The sequence below is a fragment of the Sinohyriopsis cumingii genome, chromosome 12 (genome assembly GCF_028554795.1).
Source record: "Sinohyriopsis cumingii isolate HCF-2022 chromosome 12, ASM2855479v2, whole genome shotgun sequence".
Lineage (NCBI taxonomy): Eukaryota > Metazoa > Mollusca > Bivalvia > Unionida > Unionidae > Sinohyriopsis > Sinohyriopsis cumingii.
Genome location: NC_142972.1, coordinates 56,819,220 through 56,833,840, shown reverse-complemented (window position 1 = coordinate 56,833,840; position 14,621 = coordinate 56,819,220). Strand labels below are relative to the sequence as shown.

Below are 14,621 nucleotides of genomic sequence, written 5' to 3'. Positions count from 1 at the left end.
AGTGTTCATATATACATTGAGTGTTCATATATACATTGAGAGTGTTCATATATACATTGAGAGTGTTCATATATACATTGAGTGTTCATATATACATTGAGAGTGTTCATATATACATTGAGAGTGTTCATATATACATTGAGTGTTCATATATACATTGAGAGTGTTCATATATACATTGAGAGTGTTCATATATATTGCAATATGATGCATTTTGTGTTATTACATTAATTCTTGAGTATGACTGTAATATTGACATTTTGCATGTTTTACGGATTTTTGGCCATAACGTCAATTTTATAATGTCAATTTCAGATTTTTTTTCATGATCAAAATTGGCGTGGTATAACTGACCTATCTATTTCGAATTTCTTTATTAATACATTTTCTTGTCCAAGTGTCTGAAGTCCTTGTAAATACTATGATTTGAAAGAAATAGCACCTAGTTGATATATCCATTTTCAGGGCTTCTACCGATATCGTTATGATGTCATTCACAAAAATGTTTTCATACAAGTAAGGATTGTTTTTTGCAAATCTGATAGATAATGCTTTTTCATCAGCACAAATAGAGTGCAAATGACGGACATCGATCTATATATAGAAATGCAATTGACCTTTTGACTGAATATAAATGAATACTATAGTACTATAATTTATATTTATTTTTTTGTATATCTAAAAGCGTTTTACATTTTCAGGCCGCAGCTCTTGAAGTGTCAAATCATGGCTGGGTACCAAGGGGACATCACCTTTTCCTAATCCCTAGCGAAGGTGACCATATAAAGAGTCAACATAGACCCTTCTCACTAATGTCCCTAGCAAAACACTTTCTGTCCATTTCATCTGTATGGTTAACAGCCTGCACGTGTCTTCCATATAATGCTACCAAGACCAAGCCATTTTCAACAAAGTATAATGAGGCAAACTAGGCACATACAGAACAAAATGTATATACCGACAAAATTAATAATAGTATTTTTTTGAGTTTAAAAAAATGTATTTCATCTTGCGAACACCCTATAAAGTAAATAAGAAATCTCTCAGCATGCTACCAGTTGGTCTTCAGATAACGTAACGTGAAAAGGGTCAAGATTGTATACGAACATTTATCACTCACTGGCATTGGGAGTCCCAAAGCAATTACAGCAGTCGTCTCTGCGTAGATAAAGATGTCCCCGTGCACCATTTGTACAGTCATCCGCCAGACCTCTTTGCTGCTGAAATTTCTTTCTCTAAGGTACGAAAATAGTCTCAGTGCTGTTACGAGAATTACATATCTGTTATGAAAATGTGTATTTTTCATTCTTTATGGACGTCTTATTGCAATCAATGCATGGTTCAAACCACATACCGAACAATACATGAACACCACCACCACCACCACCAATAATAATAATAATAATAATAATAATAATAATAATAATACTGCCTTAATTTGCTGAGGATAATACACTTTTGGTTCTGAATCAGTCACTATTTGCTAGTCATAAGTAATCTGGTCAAGCGGGTCAGAAATTGAACAGCTAAAGAACATTTCCATGTCTGAAATTGAACAGCTAAAGTACATTTCCATGTCAGAAATTGAACAGCTAAGTCTGAAATTTGTTTGGGTTGTTGTTTTTGGTGTGAAACTGAAATTTGGGTTCGAAGATTGTTTTGCTATTTTGAGTTTATGATTTCGATTTACTGGGAAAACGTTATGATATTAAAGAAGGAAAATTGCGGAATACATACATACATACATACATACATACATACATATATATATATATATATATATATATATATATATATATATATATATATATATATATATATATATATATATATATATATATATATATATAGTTTAGTCAGCTTTTACAGATAATAGGTTCAAAATATCTTTTTTGTCTAGTTTTTAAATATACGTTAGTAAATTAGTTTCCATACCTCTGGGTAAGAAGTTATTAAAAAAATATCAAAACGACCCCCCCCCCTCCGCCTCAATTGCTGTTTTTGTTTTTGATTTAGGTATTAAAATAATATATTTTGGAATGTTATTCATATGTGTAGACTCCTTTGCGCTTTTTAATAATATCTCGATTAGGGTCGGTAAAAACAGGTGAAGTATAAGAACAAGAACTGGATCCCTTAATCTCCTTTTAATAATATTACAATGACCCAGAAAGAGTAATTGATTTTCCTTGACAGTATTAGTGTCTTCAAGTTTTAACAAGATAACCGGGTGGGATTTTCTGATTTACAACAGAACACTTTTGATGGTGATACAAAAACAATGTTTAATGATGAATGAGAAAAGAATTATGATTACTATGTGCGTATGATATCCAAATATTGGATCAATTAACATCATCCGCACGAACTAAAATAATAAAATACAAATAAATGAATTTACACAATGCAAACACAAAGGGTGAATGACTGTATTTATCGCGTACTTATTTTCAACGTAGACGACATGCAGACAATACACACACTATATAGAACATTAGACACAAATAACATAAGCAAATATGTGGGACACTTTTCTACACAACCATATAAAATTTAAAATTTGCACTGTATTAATCAAAATGTGGGTTGAGAATGAGTTACAAGATTTGGAATAATCGAATGAAAACTAAAACTAAGATTTACACGTGTCAAATGCCAAGTACAAAATTTTGTGATTTGAAACATCCGAGTAATGCCATTAAAATAAAATGATTATGCAGTAGTGATTAAATGTGGCAAAATGTGGGGGTAGAAATACCAGTATGTCTGACATAAAAAAGAAGAAAGAAAAAAAATCGTTTCGTTTTAATTAACTAACTGTAGGATTGTTTATATAGCGCAAAGCCTACTCATAACTGCAAAATGAGTATAGTGTAATGTAGTCTAGTTTTAATAAGGGAAGTTTAGACTATGTTACTTGGTGTATTTATACTTTTATTACACTGAAAATCTAAAGCTTGTTTGATTCTCCTTCTAAAGTTTTTCTCTTCAGCCGAGTATCATGAAGAAAATGGGCATAACAAAGAAAAAGTGACTGATACCAAACAAACTAGATACATATCTATATATCAAATCTTTGCGATTGATGTAATTTCAAACGAGCTCCAACATATATGTGAATTATTGTGAATAGATAAATAATCCAAATTTAAAAAATACATCGTTGTTCATTTGATGAAGAATGCCACTCCAAAAACAAAGAGCCCAGAAACCCACATCAAAACAACAACAACAACAAACAAAATACACGGAACTTTGTGTTTATAGTCGGTGTCCGGGATTCAACCAGTCTTCTCAGATGTTAAAGTAGTGTAACACTAGTGTAACAGTAGTGTAACACTAGTGTAACAGTAGTGTAACACTAGTGTAACAGTAGTGTAGCACTAGTTATTTTGGGATATAGTTAGATATTTTATAACATTTAAATTACCTACTTGTTTAGGTAAATCCTGCGTTGCTAAATGTCTCCGAAATTTGAGTTGTGAGAGTAAAGTGGAGAAAGAATCACTGTAACTTTGCACCAAGATTCTGACAGGCACTGTTATCAGATTGAGTAATCAAGTAAACATTACGATAGAAAACGCCGTCATAATCAGCTTATTGTGTGTACTATACACTGAGGTGTATTTCAATTAACACAGTATTATCTATATCTTATAATGGATCTTTATCTATCACATGTTTTATTTCATTTACAAAGCGAAGACAAAGTTTATTTCTTACTCAGACGATATTAATTTCGACTATGTTTAAATGCGATTGTTTTCTTATTTGAAGATTCCTTTCTCCACACGGTAATGCATACTATAGTTTTGACAATTTACCATTCATATTAACTACTCTTTACTTTCAGGTGTCAATATAGGCGAGAAATTTCAGGACCTAAGGCCGGGCGACATACGTCAACCTACGATCGCTGGACATTGTGGTGAAATAAGCAAAGGGTAAAGCCGCTTTCAAAGAAGTGTCATTACATGTTATACAAGGTCTCTAAAAATACATCTACCGTACAGCCAGGAATGAACAATACAGACCCTGATCTGCCATCTCATGATGCGACAGTATATCATAATCAGTTTTGTTTTGTTCTGCTGATTAGTTCTAACAAACTGCATATATCAAGATGTACTAGCGCATTATGCGAGGGCATATGACGTTCGATTCACCTCGACGCGACAATATAAGGTAACCTCTGAGGTTACTGAAGCTTTTTTAAGGACAGATCTCGAAGACAAATATATCACTCTCTTTCATGTAAAAATGATTAGACTCTGAGGAAGTATTATTTAACAAAAGAAAAATGTATTTTAGTTCTGAAAAGTTTCACCTCTTGCATTGTCAACAATTATGTAATTTTTATAACCCGTCTTCGCTATATATCATCTGCTGAGACGTTTTTGTTTCAATCAATTTTCTGGTGACATTTCAGAAATAATCCAGATTTCCATAGTATATTCTATAATTAATTGGGGCCTTATTATTTGGCTTTATAATCGTTTACATGTTTTGTCCTATATGGTCATTATCATGAATAAATGTATAGGCAAAACGTTTCGTTTCTGAAATCATCTGTATTTTTACTCTATTTTCAGTCGAATATAGTGTTCCCTTGTCATCCTGTCAATTTCACTAGCTATCATGAAATCATATCCTTGATAACCCATTATAGACACTTGAATGCTCACCATGTGATACTTTGGTTAATTTACGCTACTTATAGACAACCAAAGGATTGCCCGTTGAGAAGGGAATTTACTTTAATATTCCACTTTTATGTCAACTTCCTGGTGTAGTGCATATTTATATTTTGTACTCTATAGCAAGATATTGTGGGAGAGACTTATTATACTGTCGGTCAACTATTGACGAATCCCAACTGTGACCCTTATGATACAGCGAAACATCTAAAATTTTATGTAATGAAGAACGTACCGTAAATTAAGTCAATACAATCCATAAGATCTTTTTTAGCAATCATCTTATGTTACAGATTTTGACGGTTTTCCCGAGATACAAGTCGATTAATTTTGAGGCGTCGCTGTCAGATACAAATATAACACTTTCCGTTCTGTCTATTGTATATTTATAATTGTCTATAATTAATTCTATATACCTTGATTTCTTTCATTGGAATCCGGAATGACTGTAAATAAATGAGAAATAATTTCTAAGTCGTCGTGCGAGAGTGTCTGCTACACACAAGCGCATATAATACCGAATTAGTAGCAACTTTTTTGGTGATGTGTGCTGGGAGGGAATATGGGTTCGTGTGTGCAGGCAAGGCGATGAGTGCTGTTTACCCGCGGAACTGGGTTCGAATCTCCGTAGAGCACGAATTAGTATTACTTGTATTAAATACTAATTCTACCTACTAGTATCAATCATTCTTCTATAGAATCCAGTGATAGCACTTTCCGTTCCGTCTGGGTTCCGTCTGGTATATATATATATATATATATATATATATATATATATATATATATATAGAGAGAGAGAGAGAGAGAGAGAGAGAGAGAGAGAGAGAGAGATGCATATATATATAATTAAGTCTGCCAATAGTAGGTCAACTGGTTGCTAAAACTTCATATTGACTTCATCTTATGTCTATGACATGGGCCTATAATGGTATATCACACCTCAAGACCGTTTCATCATCATACATGTTTTATTTCGAAAGCTTATAGCAAAGGCTATACAGCCAGGTCGCATTCCTGCTACGTTGATTTGCATGACAATCACAAGAAACTTCCCTATATTATTTTCCTTGCTTTCGTCGATGTCTTTATAATGAGAACATCTCCTTTGGGTCTCTAAAATTAAGTAACTATGAATCTTTTTATGTTCCATCTTAACCCGAGCAATGGTGACTGTGCGTGCACTCAGTGGTCATATGTTACACGGAACATCCTGAAAGACACATGAGTAATAGTCACAGAACGAGTTAAAAAAAAGTTTCCTCAGCACACAATTAAGTTCAAGAAGTGTTCCTGGTTCGGTAAGTATAATATCTTAAGATGACAGCCATATTATTTAGTTGCTTCCTTGTGGATCTTTACATACAAAGCGATTCTTCTGTGGGACGAGTTTGGAATTGGCATCGATACTAGTACAGATAATCGAAGAACTAGTGAGCAAAGTTTTAAAATTAATTTTTGATTCTGTAATTTAATTTGTAAAGATTACTAATTGGATCCGACAAGATTTTGTGGTTGTGAGCCATATTTATTCGCTTGCACACATTTTAAGTAATGTTTCTTGTTTAGTGTTTCTTCTTGTCAAGTACACTAGCAACTTACGTTGTTAAGTGTATCGCAATATGTTTTACTTGATTCGAATTCACCATTGTGATAGATATAGAATTTAAGCGCTATATTTCAATCACTATCTCATTGTAGCACATGAAACTACTGAGTTTAAGTGCCCGTATCCAAGTGACATAGCATAGCGGGTTATAGATAATTGTGTTTCTGTATAAATGTATATAGGTTAATAATGACAAAATATGTTTTTTATATACAAAAAATTAGATTCTATGTTATACAACGCTTTGTTTATGACGATGACGTTACTGAATACCATAATGATGTACCCATCTTAGAAACTCGAAGAGTAACATAACAATTGTCAATCAGCCTTGAATTCTTGTGGAAATTTCATGACACGAGAAACTGGCATAGATACTTGACACACCGTCTAGACATGATATATATGTGGGCAAAATGTCATGTAGTGTAACGTTTGAACCACTCAAGATATTTTAAATGAACATTTTGCATAAGTATGACCATGACTAGACAGCGTGTTGCGTGCAATAGGCACGATCCCTGAATCTGTTTGACCGGGTAATGAAAAGAGAATATAAATCTATGACGTGTATTTATACGGAGCATAACGTTTGAACCACCGATATATCAGTCTTGCATCATATATAGACTGTGTTACTTACCATGGGCAATCGGAAAGCTCTCGAGGCGTTCCCACAGTTATCAGAATATAATCAAATTGATTTAGTAGCCGCCAATGCATGTACACGTCCCTTATACACCAAATGACATATGTGAACATTTCACACAATTTCTACTGCAACTCGACTGAGACGATTTATTTTAACCGAAACATTTCCAGTGTTATTTTTCAAGCATAAGTTTTATAGAGTATTTTCGTTGCACATGCTCAAACAATTCCATAAAGATATTAAAATGCTTTTTATATGGATTAATTTCCCTAGTGTACTTTGGCGTATGATAGTTTTGTCAGCTATTTTCCGGCGATTCCATTTGTGTGTACGCTGTATTACTCTTAGAAGTATTTCCGAGATCGAATTTTGTTGCCACTAGGTGTTATGATTGGCATGACCCAGCGTCAAGGCGACGGTCACATGAAGAGAAATTGTTGCTAACAAATGCTTCGACTCTCAGGAAAAGTCTCAGTATCCGAGGCATCCTATACGCTTTTGGCGGACGAACACCAGTTAGATGCGTGAAGAACAAATTTATGTAAAATCTTGGCATCCGTTCGTCTACGGGAGACGATGGCGTATCTCCAAAGTAAGCTTTTGTCTATCCTTCTTTCTAGCTCTCTTTTCAGCTTGTTTTATTCTTCTCTCTTCCTCTGCGTTTTGAACTCCCTGCCTGACAGCTAGGCGCCAGCTGGAACGGTTGTTTGCACAGCTCTCCCAGTCGTTGACATTGGTGTTTGCCGTCTTCATATCCTTCTTGCAAACATCTTTGTAGCGCAGATGCGGTCGTCCAGTTGGTCGTGCACCTTCTGCTAACTCCCCATATAACAGGTTCTTGGGAATGCGATCTGCGTCCATTCTTTTCACATGGCCAAGCCAGCGAAGGCGCCTCTCGCTGAGAATGGAGAACATGCTGTTCATGTTGGCGCGTTCTAGAACCTCTGTGTTGGGTACTTTGTCCTGCCACTGGATGTGCAGAATGCGCCGCAGACATCTCAGGTGGAAGCTGTTGAGTTTCCTCTCGTGTCTTGCATAGGTGGTCCATGTTTCGCTGCTGTAGAGAAGTGAGCTGAATACGCAGGCTTGGTAGACACGCAGTTTGGTCTTCTCTGTGAGGTTGGGGTTGTTCCAGACTCTCTGGTTAAGTCTGGCCATCACTGCTGATGCCTTGGCAATCATGCCGTTCACCTCAGAATTAATGGAGAGTGAGCTGGAGATGTTAGACCCGAGGTATGTGAAGGTCTCGACAACTTCCAAGTTGTACCCATCGATGGTGACAGAGGGAGGGGAGTCTGCGTCCTGCGCCATGACGTTCGTTTTCGTCAAACTGATGGTCAGTCCAAATTCCTTACAAGCATGGGAGAGTCTGCATGCCAGCTGCTTCAGTCCATCTTCCGTGTGTGATGTCAAGGCTGCATCGTCGGCGAAGAGCAATTCACGGATGAGTACCTCTGTGACTTTAGTCTTAGCACGGAGACGGGCGATGTTGAACAGCTTGCCGTCAGCCCTGGTATGGATGTACACTCCCTCGCTGCAGTCCTTGAATGCGTACTGGAGAAGCATGGAGAAGAAGATGGCAAAGAGCGTCGGCGTAAGGACACAGCCTTGTTTGACTCCGCTGATGACTGTGAATGCTTCAGATGTTGCGCCATTGAAGCACACTGTGCTGTGCATGTTCTCATGGAACGACATGATGACAGCAAGCAGACGTGGGGGGCAGCCGATCTTCTGCAGGAGTCTGAAGAGTCCACTCCGACTAACCAGGTCAAACGCCTTCGTCAGGTCTATGAAGGCAATGTAGAGGGGCATCTGCTGCTCGCGACACTTCTCCTGCAGCTGACGTAGTGAGAAGATCATGTCTACAGTTGACCTGCCGGCTCGAAATCCACACTGGGACCCTGGGGGTAGACGCGTAAGGCTAGGATTTGCAAGCGCGCCAAGGCAACACGGGCGAAAGCCTTTCAAACGATGCTGAGGAGGGAGATGCCCCGATAGTTGTTGCAGTCGCTACGGTCTCCTTTGTTTTTGTACAAAGTGACGATGTTGGCGTCACGCATGTCCTGTGGGATGTATCCCTGTTCCCAGCAAAGGCAGAGGAGTGCGTGTAGGGGTTGGAGCAGTGCTGGTTTTCCGCTCTTGCGGACTTCAGGCGGAATGCCGTCGCTTCCAGGAGCCTTCCCACAGGCAAGCCAATCGATGCCTTTTCCGAGCTCTTCCAGGGTGGGGTGTGTGTCTAGCTCCTCCATGACAGGCAGGTCTGGAATGGCGTCCAGTGCAGTTCCAGTGACATTGTTTTGGGTTGCATATAGCTCGAGATAGTGCTCAACCCATCGCATCGCTGAAGTTGTTTCCCCTGGTCTGTGATGACTTCGCCCATCTTGGACTTGAGGGGGGCGGTCTTGTAGCTGTGGGGGCCTGTCGCCTTTTTGATACCCTCATACATTCCTCTTGTATCCCCGGTGTCATCAGCTGTCTGTATACTGTTGCAAAGGTTCAGCCAGTAGGTGTTGGCACAGCGGCGGGCAGTTATCTGGGCGTTGTTCCTTGCAATCCTGAGGGCTTGTAGTGTTCTGGGGCTAGGTGCAGCCTTGTATGCCAGGAGGGCTTTCCTCTTTGCCTCAGTCACGGGCTCCATCTCCTCCCAGTTTGCCTCATACCAGTCGAAATTCTTTCGCTCCCTCTTCCCGTAAGCTGTGATGGCTGAATTGTACACAGAGTCACGGATATGGGACCACTTGGAATCAATGGTGTAATCAGGTGTCACTTTGGTGAGGGCTTCCTTCAGTTTGCTGATGAACTGCTGTGTTTTTTCTCTGGGTTGCTTGTACAGCAGGTGTTGATGCGTGGGTGACCCTTCTTCTTGGCGTGGTGCAGCTTCTTGGGTAATATTCGCACCTTGCTGACCACGAGGGAATGGTCCGTGTCACAATCGGCACTGTGGTAGCTGCGGGTGAGGAGGACACTGGCCAGTTCTGCAAGCCTGGTGATGACGAGGTCTAGCTGGTGCCAGTGGCGTGAACGTGGGTGTCTCCACGACACCTGGTGGATCTCCTTGCATTTGAAGAAAGTGTTGGTCACACATAGACTGTGGGAGCAGCACATCTCCAGCAGTCGCTGACCAATCTCGTTGATCTTGCCCCTTCCGTAAAAGCCGAGACAGGTGGACCAGGCCTCATGGTCAGCTACCACTCTAGCATTGAAGTCTCCTAGTAAGTAAAGGCTTTCATTGTTGGGGATACTGGATATTGCCTGATCCAGAGCCTCATAAAACTTGTCTTTCTCCTCGTAGGTGGAGCAGAGGGTTGGGGCGTACACGCTGAAGATGTTGACCGGGCCTAAGGATGTTGACAGCCGGAGGGCAAGGATTCTCTCAGTACCTGATGATGGAGGTTCAATGAAGGCGATTAGCGTTTTCTTTACGGCAAAGCCTACACCATGCTGCCTAGGTTCATCCGAGGACTTCCCCTGCCAAAAGAACGTGTAATTGGCTTCCCTGATGGCACCGCTGTCAGCCAGTCGGGTCTTCTGGAGGCAGGCAATGTCGATGTTCAGTCGGGAGAGTTCTCTGTCAATGACGGCAGTCTTCCGTGCATCGTCGATCTGCTGTAGGTCAGCGGTCAATTTGGAAGTTGCAAAACGAAGAGTTGGAGTCTTCTTATTTCTTCTTTTAGTCTTTCCTGGTGCGGAGTTTTGTGGCCCACTTGTCGAGATGGTTCTCTAAGCTCCACGCACCCAGTGAAGCAGGCAGGCCATGGCGGGCAGTACCTTACTGACTGGGGGCTGCCCAGCTTGAGGCGGGCGGTAGCTGTCCAGTGAGACCTGGTGATCTCTCCCACAGTCAGAAGTAACCCCTGGCGCCAAGCTCTACGCCAATCGAGCTTTGACTTAGAACCAGTAAACTGCTACTTCTCGTGTTGTGCCGACGCCGTACGACGACGCTGGAGTGTCCTCTCCAGTGGAGCTATGAAGCCTGGGCAGGGTGGTATGGAGAATCAGCTGTTGTCCATGCAGCAGATCCCCCCTCTCCACGCAGCTGGTGTGCCCAAGGGAACGACGAATGCCGATACAGCTTGGCACCAACGGCGTCGCAGGAGTTGCCGGAATGACATTGAAGTCAATGTCAGACCGCCTTAGGGACTCCATCTCCGGATTTTCTGTCGGGGTTTACTCCCTTAGCCTTTCCCATCAGTGGGTATAGCCACAAGGCAGCAGAGGTTTGGAATCGGAGTTTTCCTTCTCCTAGATGAGCTACCATCCAAGGTTTACGAGTCTCATCTACCCGAAGCAACTGGTTTTAAGGCGCCAGTGGGCCGCCTTCACCCCTTCTCCTGTTAGTAGAAAACATGGTCTGCCCGGCTTCAAATCTAAGCCACTCGCGAAGGCCAGGAGCTGGATTTTAGTTGACAGAGGCAGTCAGAGACGCAAGCCGTATTGGCATTATTTGGAGGATTGGGGCGCTTGTCTCCCACTCCCACCCCGGGCAATGTCAACCTTAGACCACTATATAAAATGATAGGTGTTATATTGCATCAGCAATCAACAGGCATCATTCCCTTTTAATAGCATGACATTTTGCTTACATCGCGTTTTGTTATGGCATCGCTTTGTGACGTCCATACCGTTATTATGATGTAACAACCATCATGGACCTTTAGACTTATATTAAAATATATCCATATTTTTACTGCGGACATTTTTCTAGCTTTAGCGGAAAAGGTCGAAATCATTCTAGCTGCCACGGAATGTAACTTATTGAACCTCTGGAACTTTAACCATCATATATCATTTTCAGCCCCGCCACCCCCCTCAGCCCGCTTCAAAGTTGCTGTCACGGTAACGGAAAATATAAATAATAACCTCTGTCCATGTACGGATATTGTTACAACTCTAGGTCTTAACAGATGTAACAGAAAGAAGTAAAACCAACATTTTAATTAAATTCAACAAGTAATTTATCTCTCTATAATACCAATTAAATCACAAATAATCATAAATATTATATCACAACTCCAACAATATTGAATGCTCCAAAAATATAGAATGTTCTAAACGAACTCCAAATGTCTTGAATGTCCTGATGTAAAATAGTTATACAGTCCAGAATGTCTTTTAATGAGTTCACAATAATCCTAATGTTGTATCAAAAATCCAAAAGGCAATGAACATTTTAGTAATTCCATTAAATAGTTGAAATAAATAATTCCTCTCGAATTATATCTGAGAAACTGATCTTAATCAGGAATGAATTAGTTGATTACCGTCTCCCTATTTACTTGACCTATAAACGTAGTAAAATACAAAGATTTCCAATAGAAAAGGTAAGTCTAACTGTAAACAAGACTGATCCTAAGCTCAAATGCTAGGAAATGTTCTATTGGCATCTTACAATCACGGACAAAAATTAGTTATGTAATACTTAGGTTTACAACTTACAATCATAGCCAAAAGTTGAGTACGCAATATAAAATAAATATACATAACATTAGCATTGGTCCCATAAAAAATATTTTAATCAAACATAAGCATGTTTTACATCTTGAGAGTGTTTTATGAATTCATTCATAATCCCTGAACTCACTGTCAAGGTCACATAAAAGGCTAATTTAAGTCAGTGACCTATTTCATTATCCAGACTTTCACTTGTTAACATCTATAGATATTTTAGGATGAAACATTATTGAGATCCATGCCGTATCATAAAATAGTCATGCCACAAACTCAGCGGAAAAGTTCATTCGCAGCTTAAAATGTTGTTGCTTTATTAAGGTATTTATATTTAGTAATATATTGAGAAAAAGGCGTCGTCAACTGATTCATGTACCAGGTTTGTGTACAGATCAATTTTATGGAATTACACATATTCACCATTTGGTCTGTGAATACAAATATTTATTCTTTTTAAAGCCATATACCATGTATGGCATAATGAAATTGTGTTGTTGTTAAAGGTATAGATTATATTTTGATTTCGAAGACGTAGATGTGGTAGCTTCGGGTGTTGAGAGGCGACCAGGGTGGTGCGGGTACTAATCGTGCCCACACGAAGTTAAATAGATTGCATTGGTGTGCCAAAGAGCAGGGTATCTACTCGACCGGCCGTAGCATTATATCACCTGTCATGGTTTGATATTAGACATAGGCAAACCAATATGGACGAATTCGAATAACGGTTTCATGTACACTCTTCTTTTAATGTCGTTAAAGTTTACATGTATCATCAAATACTTAGTTTACAAATAAATTCATTCTGTAGTGTTTTGCGGTGAACACTCAAACAAAAATCATGTACCATCTACATGTTGCATATAGATACGTTTGTATTGACAAGATGTGATGCAATTCTAGTCACATATGCTAGTTCCACAGACAACTGAAGGCTCTTTCTGTTGCGCTTTATCAGTTTGGACTGTTGCAAAACAGACAGGTATACACCAATAAAAAATAAACTGGTACTTTAGAAAAGTACCGAAGAGTGGACGCAATAGTAATGGCATGTAACAAAAAGTAACAACATGTAACAAGGAGTAAAGGCACGTAACAAAGTTTTAAATAAGGTTAATATGCATGAGATATATTACAAGGGAGCAATTTGATTTGTTTCTTGCATAACATTATTTACAGCATGATTTTGTTTGAAATGTATTTTTGAACAAAGATTTTGCACATGAAGGGACTGCACTGTTTGGTATAAGACAGTAAAGTTCTTATTTTGTGGTTAAAAAAGTTTTATAATCGCATATACAAGGGTATGATGGGATCAGAAGTTAAAGTACAAATATTACAAAAAGGGATAAGTAACTCTTATAGACGTTGCGTTGTAAGTGCATTCATATTCCATAAGCAAGCGTTGAGAAAGGACTGAATGGAAGAACGTTACACACGTACATAAACATACAAAACAATAAGAGCCGACATAAAAATGTGAAATATAAGTATGTTTATTAAGTATAACAGAATATAACTGGATAGTAGGGAATGTTGGTTATTCAATCAGATTTCACAATTTTAGTTCATTTCAATACTAAACGAGTTAAATGGTCAAAATAATTGGTTCATCATCTAAATATAATATACCCAAATGTTCGCATTGTTCATTCATTAAAGGAAATACTTGTTCAGCTACATCAATAGCAAGCAAACATTCAAGATACGATATAATGCTAACTGTGCAACATCTGATGCTATTTATTTGATAACTTGTATAAAGAAAAATGTTGGACAAATCCGTCAGCAAGTATCTAAACGCATGAAAACACAGAGATTTGAAATAATGAACTTTGTCAGTCCATTAATTAGATCTTATGTCTCCATATACTTTAATGACTAATCCCATAATTTACAAGATTTTAAAACCATCTATAGCTAATACAATTTTTGTTTCATAGACTCCAAGTAGCCTACTCACCTGTCCCGACCGAGGTGAATGATCATTTTTATCATCGCCGATAGCCACGGATGGCCTGCCGTTTCTCGTGAATAATCTGGAAGTTACGTTTGTGGAAAGGTATTTGATTAATTCCCCACCCATCTTCGGCTAGAATCATTTATTCAGGAAAGCTCGCCCTCCATCCCAACTAGCTCCGTTTTCAGCTGATTGCATTCTACTTCTGTATGGTCTTTTCAAGTTCGTCTATATCGTTTTTGACCTCGATTTCCTTTGGTG

At 38.8% G+C, this 14,621-nt stretch overlaps 1 protein-coding gene across 12 annotated transcripts in view; it reads left to right on the top strand.

The window, feature by feature from the left end:
* LOC149786509 (putative inhibitor of apoptosis) overlaps positions 1–14,621 on the top strand; it is a 120,655-nt gene that overhangs the window by 36,735 nt on the left and 69,299 nt on the right. For 10 of the 12 annotated variants that reach the window (XM_089977018.1, XM_089977011.1, XM_089977016.1 and 7 more), the window contains exons 2-4: positions 702–1,240; positions 3,854–5,995; positions 14,344–14,462. The gene's annotated coding sequence lies outside the window, so the exon portion shown is untranslated. Of the gene's footprint in view, positions 1–701; positions 1,241–3,853; positions 5,996–6,018; positions 6,128–14,343; positions 14,463–14,621 lie in introns of those variants that run through there. The other 2 variants (XM_089977017.1, XM_089977009.1) reach the window with 1 other exon arrangement.